The following is a 20,566-nucleotide window of genomic DNA, read 5'->3' on the forward strand; positions in this document are numbered from 1 at the left end:
AAATAAGTTCCGCGCACACGCAATAAAACAATTTAAAACAGAAAGACATTTATTGACTCTTCGTTATTCTAAAATTGCACTATCAGCATTGGATAAGCCGCTTTGTATGACTATGAAGGAATAAATAGAAACAAAAGCCAGAAGCGGCGCTCTCCACATCTTCCAATGAGGGGGCGCCGCCGTGCCTTGTGACCTAAGGTGACCCCGCCCCTCTTCACTGGGAAGAAAATTGACAGGAGGGCGGGGTTGGTTGTTATGGCGACAGTTTTTTTTTTTTTTTTTTTTTATTCCTTTCCGCCCAGAAGCCGGATATCTGACAGTGACTAGGGGAGGACTGGAGGAGTTGAGGCGAGAGGAGCGGCTGGGGCTCATACACGTACAGCAGCTAGCAGAGAGCCGCCGCCACGGGCTGAGGTGAGAAGCAGGGTGACGTCACCGGTCACATGACCCGGGGGGATATAGTAGCGATTGACTGACGCAGCCTCTGATGGGTGTTGTTGCCCACAGCAACTAATTAGCAACAAGGGTGCTGTTTCCCATAGCAACCTGTTATGTGACACTGAATTCAGGAGGGTTCCTGCTTGTTTTACCTCACAGTAAAGAGAACCTGTCACCAGCAAGCCTGGTTCTGTCTCCTCAGCCTCCCCCCCCCCCCCCCCCCCATTCATTTTGAACCTATTTAGGCAATTTTGAAGCGTTCTTTTTTTTTTTTTCTCCTGAATTTGTGACGCGTATTGTGTGTGCGTGTTTTGGCTGCATGCAAAATCAGTTTTGGCGTAAAAACCGCAACATTTCTCTGTACTTGCAGAGCTGCAGGTGATACCCGGGCCCTATTTCTGCAAAGACGCGCCGTTATTTATGCACCGTGAACGCGGGTAGCCGCTGCATGGTAAAATGTGCAGAAAGACCTGCCGCAAAATGCGTTGGCGCCAATATTTGATACGTGAGTTCCTCTAGCGGGTTTTTGGGGCAGAGGGAGGCCCATTGAAACAAGTAGTACCGCTCCAAGAATGCACTAGAACAACACGCCATAAAAAAAGAAGGAAAAAACGCAACGTGGAAGCTTCGCTCAGATGTTACGCCTCGTGCACACTGTTAGAATTTCTGCAGAGTTTTGTCTTTCAGATTTACCAAAACCATATAATATGAGGTCAGACCTTGATGCCTTGTACACACGGTCGGAAATTCCGATGGAAAAGGTCCGATCGGATTATATTGTCGGAAAAAATCCGATCGTGTGTGGGCTCTATTGGACTTTTTCCATCGGAAATTCTGACGGAAAAAATTTGAGAGCAGGATCTCCAATTTTCCATCAAAAAAAGATCCAATCTGACTTTTTCTGATCGTTTGTAGAGAATTCAGACGGACAAAGTGCCACGCATGCTCAGATCAAATTACAAGACCAAAGCTATTGGCTACTAGCCTCTACGTATTCCCATCGGATGTCACCACGTTCCAAACGATCAGATTTTCCGACAACTTTGTCCAACCGTGTGTATGCAACACAAGTTTCGGACAAAATCCGGAATGTCCAACCGTGTGTACAGGGCATAAGAGTTTCAATTTCTATGTAATCAGGCAGGCCCTTGCACTACATGGTTTTGGTAAATCTGAAGACGAAAATCTAATAGTGTGTATGGGGCTTTAGGCTTACTGCATAAAAAATTGCAAGAGCTACTTTTGTGCAAAAAAAATAAAAATAAAAAAAATGCAGGAATTGCTTTGGCAAAAGGCTGTCCTATGCGTGTCCTTGCAAAAGAAGAAAAAATTGTGGCGAATGGGGCCTTCCAGCCGACAATAGAAGTGAATGGCTTTATGTGGCAATAAGGTCCCATTCACATTTGTCGTAGCAAAACGCATTTCCGCCCACAGCTTTTTTTTTTTTTTTTTTGGGCAGAACACGCATTTGTCAGTCTGTTCACTTGAATGGGTGGCCCTACTCGCAACAAATGCGCCAAATTAGTTCCCGCACTTTTTTTTTGGCAGTAAACGTCATGCATTTTAATGTATGTGTCACAGGACAAAATGCAGCTTTTGGGCTTGCTGTTAAAAAGAATTAAAGCGGGGGTCCGCTCAAAAAAATATAAATAAATCAAAAGCCAGCAGCTACAAATACTGTAGCTGTTGACTTTTAATAAATGAACACCTGCCTGTCCAGGGTGCTTGTGATGTTGGCAGCCGAAGCCGATCAATCGCTCGGCTCTCTGCTGCTGCCGCCATTCTCGATGAGGGAATTGGGAAGTGAAACGTTGCGACTTCACTTCCCGGTTTCCTATAGCGCATGCGCGAGTCGAGCTGCGTGTCCTAATGGGACCTGTGTGTTTCCCAGAACACAGTGGCCCCCCCCCCCCCCCCCCCCCAAAGGTGCCATATGTGATACCGGAGGGCGGCAGGGTTTCGAAAAGCGGAGGTTCCATTTATGTGTAAACCTCCGCTTTAAGCGAGATGCATGTGTTTGTGCATTTCTGTGCATGTTCCCAAAATGCACAGGTGTGAATGGGGCCTCAATGCATAGAACGTATTCATCCAAATGCAGAATTTCCACTTTCAGGGCTGGTTTACACTACAAAAAAAAAACATACTCCAGGTCTGTTCCGGATGCGTTTCTCTCCATGTGAGGGCTTTAACACCAGGACGATATATAAATATATAATATGCCCTGTGTAAACGCTTTTCTGTGCTGAGAACACGTGCCCTGCATGCTGCCAGTACAGTCATTGGCGGGGACCGGAAAGCTCCCGATGCATACTTGTGATTGGGAGCTTTCCAATCATGTGACAACCGATCATAGCGGTCACAGGACCCGAATGCCTGCCTCTACTTCCCAGCATTTAGAAGCTTCTTAGGCCCCTTTCACACTGACGTGATATGACAGTTGAAAGTGTTTTTTTGCGGCAGCCATTTTTGACGTGATTTTTTAATTTTTTTATCGCGATTTCAGGTAAAGCCTGTGTAAATTTGAGGTCTATGGACCTCAGCTCGCATTAAAGTCGGACCGAAGTAGTACAGGGTCTACTTTGAAGTCGGTACGACTTGAAGTCTCGCAGATATGAATGGTTATCATTGAGAATCATGGGGTATGACTTGTCCTACGACTCTGATGTCCAAACTCGCACAAGTGGGAAAGAGCCTTAAAGTGGTTGCAAACCCCCAATGTTGAAGTTGTACCTAATAGGTAAGCCTTATTAGGGTTAGCTATATGTACAGTAACTGTTTAGGACAGGGGTGCCCAACCTTTTGAGGAGCGAGGACCACTTTATCGACTTGGTAACCGGTCACGGGCCACAATGAGCGTAAAGGAGGGATGGCAGGTCTGTGTCCAATCTGCATATGTAGAGTAAAACAGACAGGCGGACCTGATCGGACCGATCATGTGAAAGGGGCCTAAGGCTGCTTTCACACTGATGCACAGCGGTTTACCTGCACCTTAACTGACCTCAATCTTCACTTCTTCCTCAGGATTCCTGCAGCTGGCTGGTACTGGTATTGCTGACTGGTACTGGTATTGCCTACTGGTACTGCTGGTGGGTACTGGTATTGCTGACGGGTAATGGTACTGGTACTGTTGGTTTATACTGCTGGCTGGTACGGATGGTGGGTATTGGTACTGCTGGCGGGTACTGATGACTGGTATGGATGGTGGGTATTGGTACTGCTGGCTGGTACTGATACTGGTGGCTGTTGTCTCAGTACAAGACATGGCGGGCCACATCGGAGGGCGTCACGGACCAGGGGTTGGGCACCCCTGATTTAGGAGATATTTATCTTGTAGTGCACCGATGATATGATTGGCGCATGCACTGTAAAGGAACGGCGCCCCGAGCCGTTTCTTCACTAGCAAAGCCGTAGTCCATGGCCTCGACAGATAGAGGGGCGAAGATGGATGGGGCTTCCCACAGGAACATTTCGGGCTTTGTTTGCAGTTGTCACATTTATCAAGTGATTGGGCTGCAGTGTGCACGAAATTGCACAAAAAACATGCAAAAACGCACCTTCCTGCTAAGCAAGGTGTGACCGCAGCCTCAGCATTTACCTGTTGTATACAGCCATTCATCTCTACGGCCGGCTGTGTTTGCCACCTGTGGCTCTCTGGGTGGGAAAAACTCGCCCGATTTGTAGACTACACTCATTTTTGAGCTTCCAAGTGCAGCATTTTTGTTTTGATGAATGTAAAGCATTATCATCGGTGACATAGTATGTTGTCATCCTTGTATCTAGACTGGTGGTTAGGTGTGAACATGTGATAAAACTCCAGGGTTTCACACTTTCAGGTTCTCCATTTTTGAAGTCTATGGAGCTAAAATTGGCTGAATCCACCCACCCAAAACATTTTTTTTTTTTTTCTGGCAGCAAACTACACAATGCTTAGAAGTGACCGGACCCCATCGAAAATAAAGGGATTCCTCATGTTGTCACGTTGAAGGGGAAATTGCCCAGATCTGATTGGGGGGGGGGGGGGGTAACGGGTCGTGTCAGGCAAGGGATTTATATGCGGTAAACTCGTTATGTTTAATATTTTTAAACAAATGCAGCGCTGAAGAAAACACCATAGATGTGTATGAAAATAAGTGGTGAGAAAAGTGCTGTAAACACAAATCCAATATACAAAAGAGGAATACATAATGACTATGACATGAAAGTCTAATCAGTGAGTGAAAAAAGATTCTTCTTGGGGTAAGTGTCCAAGTGAAAAGACTGGTCAATTCCTCAGTGATAAATGAAGTGATGAAATCACAGGAGTAGCTATAGGGCACATTCAACACAGGATAGGCATTTATCTGATGGAAAATTGTAGCTAAATACTTCTTACCAGACAGGGTGGAACCACCTGTCGTACGACAGCGGGGCGATTAGGCTTGTATCGGCCGATGCCAGATGATCATCGGAGGAGATCGCTTTAATATGGATGGAACACGTAGAGGGGTTGCTCAGGATGCAGGCATTGGATGAATCAGCAGAGGTGTAACAAGCCAGATATCCAGGGCTCAAAGGGATCCTCGAAGCAGATGTTCTTTGGATCTCAAATAAAAATGCCAGGAAGCAGCGACCAATGATGTAATTATCGCACTGGAACCATAATATAAAAACAGAAGAAAAAAAGAGCTCCATATGGTGCAGATCATAAAATGTAAACATGTTTAATCTTTTAATCTTCGTAAATATGTACTAACATCTTACGATAAATGACTATAAAAAGTGATCGCAGGCAAGATAAAAAGTAAAAGCAATGTGGGGAACGAGCCGGACACGTTTCGACCTAATGGCCTTCAACTCAGTGATTGGACTTATCATAGTCATTATGTACTTCTGTTTTGTATATTGATTTGTGTTTACAGCACTTTTCTCACCGCTTATTTGCATACACCTCCATGGTGTTTTCTTCAGCACTGTGCTTTTTTGATATTATTTATTTGGACTTTAGGTGTCCGAAGCTTCAGTTAGAAGGTTTTAGCGCAGCAATTTTTCTTCCTTGTTTCGTTATGTTTAAGGCTCTGTTCACACTGGTACGATGCAGGAATCCTGCAAATCCACTTCGGGTTCCCGCATTGCACCCGACTCGCACAGTTCACACTGCTATATGTAAACTGCCGGGAGTGTTAATACATTAATGATACCCCCGTTTCAGCTCGCATATCGCACTGCGAACTGTCAGTTCGGACATGAATCGGAAGTGGCATTTGTCAATTCATCAAATGTACTAAGAATTTTTGGAGAAATGTTTGCATGAACGTTCGTTCGCAAATCCTACTAGTGTATGGAAGAGATGCCCCCGTGCCCTTCAATCAAGTCTTTTCTCTGCGCCATGTGATTCTGTCATAGCAGAGTCCCATTCATTCCTTGTTTACTCGTCGTATCTACCTCGCCCCCTGTCAGAGCTCTCTGCCCTCCTTTGGAAGGACTGACCCTCTTTTGGTAACAAATTCCTAATTTCTTCATTACTGCTTAAATGTCCCCCTTTTTAGGTTTGGTGTAGAGATCTAAAGAAATAAATGTATCATTTGTATTACACTAAATGTTTTATTCATCCTTCAAAATATTGTATTGTGTGTTTGTTTTGTTTTTTGTTTTTTTTCGTACATTCAAATGGGAAGGAAATGTAGCATTGAGGAACGCCCCTGTTTTAAACTGACCCTGATAAGGAAATTAAAAAAGAAGGAAAGACTTCTTCACGCTGGCATTAGAAACAGAGCTGTTAACATTTGAAAAACATGTAGACCCGGTTCACACAGGGGTGACTTAGCCGCCTGACAAGCCGTGTTCCGTTCTGTACTATGGAGCCGTTCTAATAGGAATGACTCAAGTCTCTCTGACTTAAAAAAAAAAAAAAAAAAAGAAAAAAAAAGGTTCCTCTACTACTTTTGGGAAGACGTCAGGGCCGACTTGCATTGACTTCTATACAGAAGTATAGAAGCCACCAAGCCGCCGCTGATGTCGTGTGCAGGTTGCCTTACAGAGTCGGGCTGCCCCTGTGTGAACCGGGTCATAGTGTTTGCGTCACTTTGTGTCACTGTGTGGCAAAAATGAAGCTACATGTCAAGTCTGGGAGGAGTTGAAGCTTGTCAAATGCTTCTATTCAATATATGGTAATGCAATGTAAATACACCTGCAGTGCTTACGGTGCATTTGACAAGCGTTAAATCTGTTGTAAACCTCAGACGTGAAATATGAACAAAGCATATCCAGAACACTAAGTGTAATTTCTGTTTGCTGCTTTGTTCCTCTGCTATCTGCATGAATCACTTTTGACAAGTTTTCTTGACGCCAATTGATAAAAAGTGAGGGAGGGGGGAGAAAGCACAGAGAAGGTGTCAGGGCTCAGCAGCCGTGATAAACCGTGGCCAGTTTAGAGGGGAGGGCATAGTTAAGCAGGGTCAGCCAGGTTTTTTAGGTGATACATGGGGCCAAGTTACACAGCACAAGCACTGTGCTGCATAACATGCTTCAAGGCAGGGGTGTCCAAACTTTTTTCATAGAGGGCCAGATTTAATGAAGTGAACATGTGTGAGAGCCGACCATTTTGCCTGTCTTTGAACCATTAAACTTCAGTCGTTTGAGCACTAATACACTGCCCAACAAGAATTCTCTTGCCTTTGTCACGCTCGTTCCCGACACACAGACGAATGCTCTGCTCTTTAGGGGTACCGTTAATTCTTAATGGTACCCCACACATTGGAAAACGTAGGGTGCTTTTGGTGCAGTGCAATAAAAAAAAAAAAAAGCTCAGGGACTTTCCCTGCATTTTTGTGGGTAGGGAAACCCATTGAAATGAATGAGTTGCCCTATACCCAGCATGCAGCCACACAGATGTGAACCAAGGGCTTGTTGGAGGGCAGTAAAACCACATGGTTAAGCTGTTTTTTACCGCCCCCAACTTCTCCCCCTTTAGCTGCAGAGGGAGCAGTTGGGGGTGTACACATGCTGTGGCTGCAGTGCAGCTGGAGGTATACCCAGGGTGAATGGGCCTGCACTGCAACTACCCCGCAACTGTGTGGATTGCACAGTTGGGGTATAGTGATGCTGCATTTACGGGCTTAAAACAGGTGGTGAGGAGGCAACAACATAATGCCTCTTTACCGCCTTTCAAATGCCTCTGAAAAGCGATCTGTTTATGGATTGCTTTTCAAAGGAGCAGCAGTCCTGGCTGCTATCACACACAAGCCCTACAAAAGCAGTTCTGATGGTACAAGAATGGGGGGGGGGGGGGTCTGGATTAAAAGATGCATACAGACATACATACAGACACATGTGTGCGCACATGTACATACACACGCACACGGCACACCAGGCGGCCGTTCAAAACAGGACCATGGGCCGCATTTAGCCAGAGGGCCGGACTTTGGACATGCCTGCTTTAAGGGAACAGGATCTCTTCTTTTTTCCTTTTTTTGGCGGGTTAACATATGCTTTAAGGTGAAAAAATTGCCCCCAGAGCCCCCCGTTTCTTGCTTGAGACAGTCCGTTCCAGTGACGTGCATATGCCCAGCAGCTCAAGCTGTGGTTTCTGTCCTCATTGGATGGATTGATAGCAGCAGGAGCCATTGGCTCTCACCGCTGTCAATTCAATCAAATCCTGTGGCTTGAAAGGGGGGGGGGGGGAGGGGAGCCAAGTCCCGCTGTCTGTGTCGAAGGACGAAGCAGCGGGACTCAGAAGTGCACTCAGACTGGTGCCCCCCTCTCTGTGGGGCCATCCGATAAATGGGGGGCCAGGAGTGCCGACAGAGCACCCCAGAAGAGGGTGATCAGGGCTGCTCTGTGCAAAACCCTAGCACAGAGCAGGTAAGTATTACATATTTTTGAACCTTTACAACCACTTTAAGACCAACGTGACAGATGGTACAGGTACAATAGAGGACTGACAGGTAAACATGTTTCATGCTAAAAACAGTGCTTATTCATTACCCCAGTGTTCTAAATGTAAAATGTGTTTACCTGTCAATCATCCACTGTACCTTTACCACCTGTCATGTTGCAGTTAATTGTCTAATAAAAGTGGATCGTTGGTGTGCAGCCATCCAGATTTTTCTTGTTCCGCAGCTGTTCCCAACCCCCGTCGGAGTCGCACCACATTTGAAAGTAGTTCCTGCACTACTTTCTGGAAGACATCTGTGCGACTTAATGCACAAATGTCTTCCAAGTTGCACCTGAAGTAGAACTGAAATGCTACTTCAAGTAAAATAGCGTGATTTTCAATGTCCCGATCAGTGTGCCCTGGATTTCGCTGTGTATGGGGGGGTCTCTTCCCTCCAATCAGCTCTCACTGAGCTCTCCGCCCCCCCCCCCTTTTTTAATATTTGTTTGATTATATATTATGGACAACATTTTATATACAATACATTATTTTAATCAACATAATTTAAAATAAAGCCCCTTAACCTTGTATAAATGTTATTTCCCCCCACCCCCATGTCGGTCTGTCTTCCCCCCTCCTCTTCCTTTCCACTGCCTACTACATCCACTTTTCTGCATGTTTCCTGGTTTTCTTAAACAACTCTATCCATTTTTCCCATACAATCTTGAATCTTTCTGCCTGCCTCTTCTCCACTACTTGGATATTCCATTTTATAAATGTAGTCTATTCTCTCGAACCATTCTTTTATTGGGTCTAGCCCAATTGATGCTTTTTATTTTTTCTGTGTATAGGGCAAAAAATAAAAACCACAGAGGTGATCAATTGGCACCAAAAGAAAGCTCTATTTGTGGGCAAAAGGACTCAAATTTTGTTTGGATACAGCATTACATGACTGCCCAATTACCAGTTAAAGCGACGCAGTGCCAAATTGTAAAAAGTACTCTGGTCAGGAAGGGGGTAAAACCTTCCGTGGTTGAAGTGACTTTAGACAAAAATGTAACACAGAGCTCAACAAATCCCGGGTTTCCATGGCGGCTAGAAATTGCATCCTGTCGCCTGGGCTTTTGTCAGCTGTCCGCATGTGCCTCCCACTTGCTGACCGCGCTATAGCCAAAAGACTGCTACAGTGCATTTGTCCAAATCTGGGAGGGTGTCTATTAATGCCTTCCCAAAAACCCGCCCCGGGGCACATCAGGTGCACTCTGTGATCGCTGTGTCCTTCAGACACTCCTGATCACTGATTTGAGGTTAAGGGGCAATCACAGCAGCCCTTTACCATGTGATCAGCTGTGTCACATGTAAACAAATGCCGGTTATTGGCATTTTCTTTCCTCTGTGCTGCAAGTGTGAGGAAAGGAAAGCCAATAAACGGCTACCCTGTGAGAGAGGACATTTACACTGATTATCAGGGCAGCCCAATCGGTGCTCATCGTTGCCGCCTCATCATTCACAATCAGTGAAGAAGAAAGATTGCAAATAAGTAAAGTTTTATAACGGAAATAAGGAAAAGGGTTTTTCCCTTTCTTTTTTTTTCCCATTAATTTAGCAAAAGAAAAAACCCAAGTGGTGATTAAAAACCACCAAAAGAAAGCTCTATTTGTGTGAAAAAAAAATAAGTTGAAAATTGGCCTGGACGGGAAGGAGCTGAAAGTGCCCAGTATTGAAGTGGTTAAAAAAAATTGGATCCAATTTTTTTTTAGCTGATGTAATATAATGCAGCTTACTAATCCTTAAATGTGGTGGCTGCATTTGTTTTTTTGTTTTTTTTAGACTTCTTTTTTATTTTCGCCTGGTGATCCGGACAATAAGGCTCCATTCACACCTGAGCGTTGTGGAATTGCAGGCAGAATTGCGCAATTGTGGCAAAACATGGGACGCGTTTGCGATTGTCATTATTTTTTAATGGCACCCGACATACGCGGCACGATTTTTGCCGTGTTTGTTGAACTACAATGGTGGCAAGAATCGCAATGCCAAATGCCCCTGGCTCTGTGCCAAAATTCGGTACATGAGCTTCTTTGGCGCGGAGGGAGGCCCATTCAAATGAAAGGAGCCTCTCCAAAAACGTGCCACAAAAATGGCTAAAAAAAAAAAAGCGATGCGGCAGGTGTCACACTTCTGGTTTACTGAGGTGAAACAATAGAGCCACTCTTGGACAGCAGCATTGTCATCCTGTGGAGAGGGCAGTGTTATATTCAAATATAGATAGCCTTGACTAGTTAAAAAGCTCCAACTAATCCTTTTAAGACCCCTTTCACGCTGAGCCACCCTGGGGTCAGCAGTAAAGTGGCACTATTTTTAGCGCCGCTCTACCGTTGTTTTAGCGGCGCTATTCAGCCGCTAGCGGGGCAGTTTTAAGCTCCCCGCTAGCGGCTGAAAAGGGGTTAAATCTGCCCACAAAACGCAGCTGCACTATGGCAGAGCTGCCCCATTGTTTTCAATGGGCAGGAGCGGTGTATTCACTGCTGGCAGGACTTTTTGTGTCGCCCTGCCAGCGCAGTGCCCCGGTGTGAAAACACTTGGGCTTTCACAGGTTTGCAGCTGAGGCTTTTATCAGGCGCTTTAGCACCTGAAAAACACCTCCAGTGTGAAAGGGGTTTTAAGCAGTTTTAACCCTCTTCCCTTTTTTTCGTTAATGCATCTCCCCGAAGTGCCACCACTGCCATCTTGGGCACAAGGTGCCCCAGGTGACTTCTTGATTTGTACAGAGGAAAGGCTAAACATCACCCAGTCAGATGTCATTCTTCTTTTGCATGGTATAAAAGCAGTTGGTTATCTGTCTATGTGACACAATTCAGTGGTTTCCTCCCCGTCATGTTCTGTGCAGGGATCATTCTTTGCTGTATTTTATGGTTCCTTCATCCGCAGCTAATTATAACGCTGACTTCCTGGGTCATTGTACATAGTACAGTTCATTGATCGGCAAACCTGTTATTAGTGGAAGGTCTTGGACTCATCCCATATTCACCAGTCCTGTTTGTGTCATGCATGAATGACGCCTTAGGCTTAGACAACTGACTATCCGTGTCATACTCTTCATCTACGTTCCAGGCTTTGTTCATACTGACTTTCACTGGTATAAACAATCAGTACAGCATTTCACACCAGTACAGGACATGCCACTCACTTCTTTCCTAAGTGGACAACCCCCATCCTGTATTCATGGAGGATAAGCATTGTCACCACGGGCAGGAAAGGTTTTGACTACAGATCGTCACCCTTTCTTCTTTTTCATAACATAGTGGAAGGTGTTCTGTTGTCCTCAGCGAGAGCTGGAAATGTCTGCTGGTGGCTTGTTTACATGACTCGCCCTTTAAATCTGTGGTCCCCAACCTTTTTGACATGGGGGACTGGCTGTGTGGTAGAAAATGGTGCCAAGGCCTGGGGGAATTGAGGTTTTTCATGGGCAATTTGTAGGGGCAATGGCTGGTGTTAATCATCACCGCACCACACCACACCATAGTTGATATGGTGTCAGGATTATTGAACGCATTATTTCTATGCAGCTTGCCGCTGTCGCCTGCTACCGGCTGCAGCTTACCGCTGTCGCCTGCTCTCTCATAACATATTACACTTCGATTATGGCTGTAACATGTTATGAAAGGTGAACTTATCCTTTTAAATGAACACTGTCATGAAGTAAAGGGGCTGTCCTTGTTGGCCTCCTCAAGAAAAGTATGGGGGGAGGGGTGTTCTGTAGTCTCTAGCGAGAACAGGCAACAATGCTACCTGAAAGCAGTCAGCAGATATAGAGAGCACAGAAAGCTATCAGCTTGCAAGATGTCTGGAATGATCAACTGGTATATTGAACAGATCCAAAAAAGAAGCAAGTACAATTTCATTGTTGGAGGGTTCTATACACAAGTGGAACTAAACTCTCCTACCCTTTACAGCCAAGGAAGATGCCATCTTGGACTGCTTAATCTGCAGATGTCATGGTGCTGCACATAGGACTGGTGAAAGGATTTTTGACACCCTAGGCCAGTGATGGCGAACCTTGGCACCCCAGATGTTTTGGAACTAAATTTCCCATGGTGCTCAACTACACTGCAGCGTGCATGAGAATCATGGGAAATGTAGTTCCAAAACATCTGGGGTGCCAAGGTTCGCCATCACTGCCCTAGGCTAAACCTAATTTTGCCACCCCTGCCCATGTGACACAAGGCATTGCTAGCTCCAGTGCTGCTCTGCACCTCTAATTACACTACCGGTCGGACTGAGTTAGTTACATACTGCAGCCTGCAGAGCATGCAGACGCAGAGTTAAACCAGCAGCTGGGTTCCCCTAGGCAGCAGTGCGCCCTGGGCAGCTACCTAGTTTGCCTAGTGGTAGCACTGGCCCTGGCTGCACATGTGATCGGTTATGGCATGAGCCATTTGATGCCTTGAGAGTGGAATGCTTGGAATGTAACTGTTTCTGTTCCACTTCAAGTCTAGAGATAGTGTGTAATTCTTCCAGTTTCCTCTTTGTTCCTACATCTTGATTGTAGCAATTTAATTGCCAGCGTAGATCTATCGTTATCCTGTATTGTATACTGTGGTTTTATGTACTGTAATAATAATAGATTGTGTCTCACCGGTTGTCTTTACCGGGTTCACACTCAGTTTCACGGTATCAATGACTAGTTAATTAATATGCTGACTTTAACCACTTGCCATCCAGCCGCCATCATTATACCGCGGCAGGTTGGCTCTAGTCTGCAAATTGCCGTAGCTGTACGTCGGTTTGGTCAGTAGATACAGTGGGCGATCGCACGATGCCGGAGCCGATGCACGTGACCCACGGCCGTGATGTTCGCCGACCATCCGCGATTGATCCACAGAGAGCCAGAATGATGACCTGTAAATGTAAACAAACACATCCCCCGTTCGGACAAGGGAATACAGAGTGATTGTCTGTTCCTAGTGATCGGGAATAGCGATCTCTCTCTCTCTACTCCAGTCAGTACACTCCCCCCCCACAGTTAAGCTGGTCAAACACCTATAGATTATCTGCAGATTTTCTATGGTTAGATGGAAAAAGTGGGAGGTTCCTCCTTCCACACAGTTTAGCGAACATGAAGAAATCTGTTGCACTTTTTCCATCTAACCATAGAAAATCTGCAGATAATCTATAGGTGTATGGACAACTTTAGAAACACCTTCCATTGATCACCACTAGTGCTGCAATGTTGCAGTCCTGCTAAAAATCGCTGAACACCATAATTACTAGTTAAAAAAAAAAGAAAAAAAAAATGCCATAAATCTATCCCCATTTTGTAGACACTATAACTTTTGTACAAACCAATCAATATACGTTATTTTTCTTTACCAAAAATATGTAGAAGAATACATATTTGGCCTAAACTGAGGAAGACATTTTTTTTTATTTTTTTTTTTTATTTTTTTTGGATATTTACTATAGAAAAAGTAAAAAATATTGCTTTTTTTTTTGTTTTATAGCAGAAAAAATTTAAAACCACAGAGGTGATCAAATACCACCAAAAGAAAGCTCTATTTGTGGACAACGTCCCGCAATTGTCCGTTTAAAGTGACGCAGTGTCATATCGCAAAAAAATGGCCTGGCCATTAAGGGGGTAAATCCTTCCGGTCCTTAAGTGGTTAAGCTGGCCCCAGGCAGACCACTAAGTACACGTGTATGAACGGTCTTATCTGCCAAAAGATTTGTAATCCCGTCTAGCCAATTTTGTGAGTCATACACCTCTCAGACAGAACAGGCAGGAGGGGGACACCACTTCTTGTATAATAGTTGGGGTATGTAGAGGTTTCACCTCCCCCATCTGCTGATTGGACAACAAAGTTACAGAAAAACAATTTTATAAATCAGAAATTCTGCTTTCTCAACTTGTTCTCTGCCAATACAACATGCACAGAGCCTGCCTTTTTTCTCTCCTAGTTTCAGTTGATATTTAACTTATAAATAATAGTTTAACAGACTACATAATTTGATACCTCACTTAGGGCCAGTTCACACCACATGCAGTCCAGTGCGTTTTTTTTTTTTTTTTTTTTTTTTGTTTTTTTTTTCTGCGTCAAAAACGTATGGAAAGTAGGTTATATGGTTTTCAATGGCATAGTTCACACGAGTGTCTTCCAGTTCCAGAAAAAAAGTAGAACTTGCTGCATTGGAACGCTGTGAAACGCATCAAAAACACACTGAAACATCAAAAATGCATGAACGCACATGCCCTTATTTAAAGTGTTACTAAACTCAGGACCCTGCATTCACTATACCTGGTCTTCCACAGTACACAGAACATGGAAATGCAATTATTTTAGTAAATATAAACTGCTAAATAACTTTTCTCATTGCAGTATATAGCAGTCTTGTGACTTCTATCAGTGTCTGGTAAAGCTTGTAGGAGGAGTTTTCTTACTGCACTGAGCTATCCTATCAGGATCCAGAACCACTGACCCGCTGTCTGGACAGTGCTGATTGGCCCTGTGCTTATCACATGCACTCTTACAGGGGAAAAAAAAAAACCTCTGTAGCAATACACACCAAAACTGAGCCTTTTTACACAACGCAGAGTATTAACCCCTTAGTTCCCGCAGTGAGAATAACAAGCATGCTTTACTGCATAGAATGATTTTACTGCTGTGGGTTTAGTAACACCTTAAAGTTGAGAAAAAAGAGGGGGGGGGGGGGGCGCACTGGACTGCATCAAAAATGCAATGGAACACATCAAAAAAATGTGCATGCAGAAAAGCATCCGGAACTCATTCGGACTGCGTTTCTATGGTGTGAACTGGCCCTTAAAGTGAACCTGTGCTGAGACCACGCACATTATAATATTTACATATGGCATCTTTAACCCATTGGCTGTAATTGGGAATATTCTTCTGATGGAAACCTTCTGCGCTCCTACATAATTAGCTCTAATGAACTGCTCACTAGGCTGTCCATTACAAACCTGGTAAAAAAGACATTTGGCTACAATGTAAAGTAATGAGTGTACAGCTTGTATAACAGTGTAAATTTGCTGTCCCCTCAAAATAACTCAACACACCGCCAATGATGTGTAAACCATTGGCAACAAAATTGAGTACACCTCTAAGTGAAAATTTCCAAATTGGGCCCAATTAGACATTTTCCCTCCCTGGTGTCATGTGACTCGTTAGTGTTACAAGGTCTCAGGTGTGAATGGGGAGCCTGTTTGTTAAATTTGGTGTTATCGCTCTCATTCTCTCATACTGGTCACTGGAAGTTCAACATGGCACCTCATGGCAAAGAACTCTGAGAATCTTAAAAAAATAATTGTTGCTCTACATAAAGATGGCCTGGGTTATAAGAAGATTGCCAAGACCCTGAAACTGAGCTGCAGCACGGTGGCCAAGACCATACAGTTTAACAGGACATGTTCCACTTAGAACAGGCCTCGCCATGGTCAACCAAAGAAGTTGGTTGCACATGCTCAGCGTCATATCCAGAGGTTGTCTTTGGGAAATAGATGTATGAGTGCTTCCAGCAATGCTGTAGAGGTTAAAGGGGCGGGGGGGTCATTTTGTCAGTGCTCAGACCATACGCCGCACACTACATCAAATTGGTCTGCATGGCTCTCGTCCCAGAAGGAAGCCTCTTCTAAAGATGATGCACAAGAAAGCCCGCAAACAGATTGCTGCAGAAAAGCAGACTAAGGACATGGATTACTGGAACCATGTCCTGTGGTCTGATGAGACCAAGATAAACTTGCTTGTTTCAGATGGTGTCAAGCATGTGTGGCGGCAACCAGGTGAGGAGTACAAAGACAAGTGTGTCTTGCCTACAATCCAGCATGGTGGTGGGAGTGTCATGGTCTGGGACTTCATGAGTACTGCCGGCACTGAGGGGCTACAGATCATTGAGGGAACCATGAATGCCAACATGTACTGTGACATACTGAAGCAGAGTGTGATCCCCTCCCTTCAGAGACTGGGCCACAGGGCAGTATTCCAACATAACGACCCCAAACACACCTCCAAGACAACCAATGCCTTGCTAAAGAAGCTGAGGATAAAGGTGATGGACTGGCCAAGCATGTCTCCAGACCTAAACCCTATTGAGCATCTGTGGGGCCTCCTCAAACGGAAGGTGGAGGAGCATAAGGTCTCCAACATCCACAGCTCTGTGATGTCATCATGGAGGAGTAGAAGAGGACTCCAGTGGTAACCTGTGAAGCTCTGGTGACCTCCATGCCCAAGAGGGTTAAGGCAGTGCTGGAAAATAAAGGCGGCCACACAAATTGACTCTTTGGGTTCAAATTAGACATTTTTACTTTGGGGTGTACTCACTCTTGTTGCCAGTGGTTTAGACATTAATGGCTGTGTGTTGAGTTATTTTGAGGGGACAACACATTTACACTGTTACACAAGCTGTACACTCACTACTTTACATTGTAGCAAAAGTGTCATTTCTTCAGTGTTGTCACATGAAAAGATATAATAATATATTTATGTATCTTGTGGTGGGTGTGATACACACGTGGTGGAATAGCATAGCTCCCAAATAGTTGAGTTACACTTTATGGCGCGGTGAAATGTGTTTCTATACCCAGAGTACTACCAGATTTTTGAGATTTGACAGTGCAAAGTTGTATACAAATACCAGCCTTAAGAGATTCCTAAAACACACCAAACTATTGAGATGTCCAAACTGCCATGCATTGTGCAGATTTTGACTTTCATAAAGGTGGAGTAAATGTTGGGGCTCCCTCACATCGCATCCCACAGTGTAGCCTGTTTTCTTGGAAACCTTAAATATCATTGTTTCCTGAATACATAGTGATGTTGGCTTTTTATACTGTCCCGTGTGTTTTTTATTATTTTTATTGCATGCTATACAATATCGGAGCTGCATGTTTTCTTTTGTGGTTAGCTTTACATAGGCAGAGGTTTTTTTTATCTCTTGTGAGTTGTTGGAAAACATAAACTTCCAGGCCTAGGAGGCTCACATATTTTACAATATCTTGCATTACAGGCCCTATTTATAAGCTAAAGCACTGTGTTACTGTTGGAGCTGACTTCACACTTGATTTATTTTTTTAGCTGATCGTCATGTATGATTGGTATGCAAGACCGGTGTCAAAAATTAGAAACACCGGCCAAGTTGGTGCTAGATATCGGTGCACTTTTTTCTTTTCTTTTTTTTTTTTATATATATATTTTTTTTTATTGAGATTTCAGATTAGAAATTCACAGGAAAAAAATAAAATGGGGGGGGGAACCGAGTAGATCAATCTATTTATGTACTGCAGAAAACATTCAAATACATTTACAAAATCGTGTTTGACCCACTGTTAGTTTTGAAAAACCATGGTGAATGTACATTTTTACAAAGTGCACAAAGCAGTTGGGATTTATTTTAAACTGCATTCCAAATGCATAGACAGCCCAAAATCAAGGTAATCCCATGGAAACCATTTACATCATTGCAATGCAGTTCAGGGCAGTTTAAAAAAAAAAAAAAAAAATAAAGTTGTCCATACACCTATAGATTATCTGCAGATTTTCTATGGTTAGATGGAAAAAGTGCAACAGATTTCTCCATGTTTGCTAAACTGTGTGGATGGAGGAATCTCCTGCTTTTTCCATCTAACCATAGAAAATCTGCAGATAATCTATAGGTGTATGGCCAGTTTAAGTAGAGCATGATGCATTTTTCTGCACTGCAAGTGTAGGTAATGTGCTACAAACGTGCTTCAAATTCACTGCACTGCGCCCCTTTAAGGCAAGCCCAAAATCGTATAGAAAAATGCAGTACTAATACAGCGCAAAACGCATTCAAGTGCGCTTCAAATGCATTTCAACATGCAGTCAAAAACTTGCCGTTTCTTTGGATGCACATCTATGCATTTTTAGTGTTTTTTGCATTTTGCAGATTTGCACTACAGTCCATTTAACATGGTTTCCTATGGAACACGTTCTGTAGTGCAAATCTGCAAAATGCAAAAAGCACTAAAAATGCATAGGTGTGAATCCAGCCTTGGGGTATTTTCCCCTACAGATGCAAACAATTTTGCTGGAAAAAGTGCACATTGTTTGTGGGAAAGAAAGGTTGAAGAGCATTAGTCATGCAGATAACTAAGGGATTGCTGACAAAGCTCGCCACCCTTCACTAACTAGACTGGCTTTGTAGCTTGAAGGCGTGCTTCATTCATCTCTGTGTAGGTGATCATAGGAACTGCCGTGTATATGTAGCCTTATGTGTTTCCTGACCACCAATGCCTATTCTGCATTTACAAGCCCTTAGTAAAGGGGAGCACCTTGTAACATTTTACAGCATATTTTGCACCCAGAATGTGTCCAGGCAAATATATTGGGGTCTGCAAATGTAATGGAAAATAGTTTCCGTACCTGGCATAATGTTCCTTCCTTGGTGCCTCTTTGTGACCGTGTGTGGCATATGCTGCCATGACAGCACCAGGAAAACCTTTTTCCTTACTACGCTTTCTCTTTAAGACTTATGATCAAGAGGCTACATTCACACCAGTGTGAACTGTCATGACTTTGGAGGCAAAGGCGAGTATAATAAATGGCGGGGGTGATTTTTACAGGTGAACCTGTAACTTTATCCTTTCAGGGAAAATCGCGAACGCACGTTTGAATGATAGTCACAGCTGGATACTGTCAGCTAGTATGATGGAAGTTCGCCTTTACAGGTAGACTGGTTTTCCAACATCGTCCTTGTCAAGTTGTGGGGTTCAGTGACTAGAGAGGGCTGCAGATTCCAGAAGTGTCCATTATAATCTCCTACTACTACACTCCCACAATGGGTCTAGCAGTTGCAGGCCTATTACAATCCAGTTGTGTGCCCAGCAATTGTAGGGCTGCTGTTTGGAGTGATGTACTAGGAGCAGCTTAGCTTGTCATTTGTGTGAACTAAGCCAGTATTATCAAGCTGTTTTCCTGTTATCCGCCAGTGCAGTGTGCAGAACCTAAGAGGCATGCTGCAGCAGCGAAGATCCACACTGGTATCTGTGTGTCATCTCTGTGAAGGGTGCACTGATTATATTCCTGAACTGAAAGTCTGCAGGTATGTGTCACGAAGGCTGCATAACAATATCATTTACTTTGGTTTCTTAGGTGTCAACCTTTCTCAAGGGATCTGTGCATCTGGGTTGCTGAATCCGAAATATCAGTTCTCAAATCCTTTTTACCAAGCTTGGTTCAGGGATCTGAGTGACATTTCGACATTACTTTGCACCCCAGAAGCATTCATACATTTTATTAGTGGGCAGAAGGAGCTAGACATCAGTCTATGGTTCTAACCCAATTTTTTTTAGTTTCTATTTGCTGAACTGCATCATTTTTGGTACAATAGGGAGAGTTGGCACCTCTGTTACGTTTCTATTGTTATATTCTGTTTGTTACGTTCTCCTTCACTTTCTGTTTTGTCATTGGGACACACAGGGAAATCTTCCCAGTGGGGACACCTTATTAAAGACATGACATGGGTTCAAAAAACTATGACTGGTGTTCTGCTTTAAGGTTTAGCCATGGGATTGATACAATAGCTATTCCCGCGCTACCTGAACTAAATAAATAAATAAGGTGAGATGTGTACCACCGCTCAAAGCAGATCCTGAGAACACTGAAATGATTGCTCCAGGTGAGGAGATCCGGGTGCGAGACACAACATGCGAACAATGTGGATAATTAGGAAATTCTGGACGGCCGCATTCCAAAGCTAAAACGGTGCCTTTATTCAAAAATCATATCAGGAACACAGCAAGTGACATCACAGCAGAAGGCAGTGACAGCTGACGCGTTTCTCACTATGACAAGTGCTTAATCATTGCTGTCGCTACCTTTTGCTGTGATGTCACTTGCTGTGTTCCTGATATGATTTTTGAATAAAGGCACTGTTTTAGATTTGGAGTGCGGCCGTCTAGAGTTTCCTAAATAAATAAGGTGTTTGGTTGCAGCAAGCACTGACCGGATCAAACGCTACCCAACAAAAACATAAAAAAAAAAAAAATCAATATATGGTGCTGTGCTCCAAAATTTAAAGTGCTACAGTATTAAATCTAAAGTGCTATATGTTCTAGATCATATTCATGCGGAAATAATCATTAAATACATAAAAAGACAATGTATAATGAATCTACTATGCTAAATAATAGTGATCAGTATTCCATGTGAAATAGATAAAAAAAAAAAATTAAAAAATAAATCCCTTCAATATAGTTTGTGCACGAAAGACAATATAAATCTAAACGTAATAAAATGCAAGTGCCAA

General features: G+C 43.7%; 1 protein-coding gene across 2 annotated transcripts in view; it reads left to right on the forward strand.

Moving 5' to 3' along the window:
* The first annotated feature begins 281 nt into the window (after positions 1-281).
* Positions 282-20,566, forward strand: part of ARHGAP1 (Rho GTPase activating protein 1) — a 109,465-nt gene continuing 89,180 nt past the window's right edge. Inside the window, exon 1 of one of the 2 annotated variants that reach the window (XM_077461507.1) lies at positions 282-414. The gene's annotated coding sequence lies outside the window, so the exon portion shown is untranslated. Of the gene's footprint in view, positions 415-19,273; positions 19,361-20,566 lie in introns of those variants that run through there. The other variant, XM_077461516.1, reaches the window with a different exon arrangement.

This window comes from Lithobates pipiens, unplaced genomic scaffold, assembly GCF_037356315.1.
Source record: "Lithobates pipiens isolate NorthernLeopardFrog02 unplaced genomic scaffold, aLitPip1_a1.2 Scaffold_10, whole genome shotgun sequence".
NCBI classification, from domain to species: domain Eukaryota; kingdom Metazoa; phylum Chordata; class Amphibia; order Anura; family Ranidae; genus Lithobates; species Lithobates pipiens.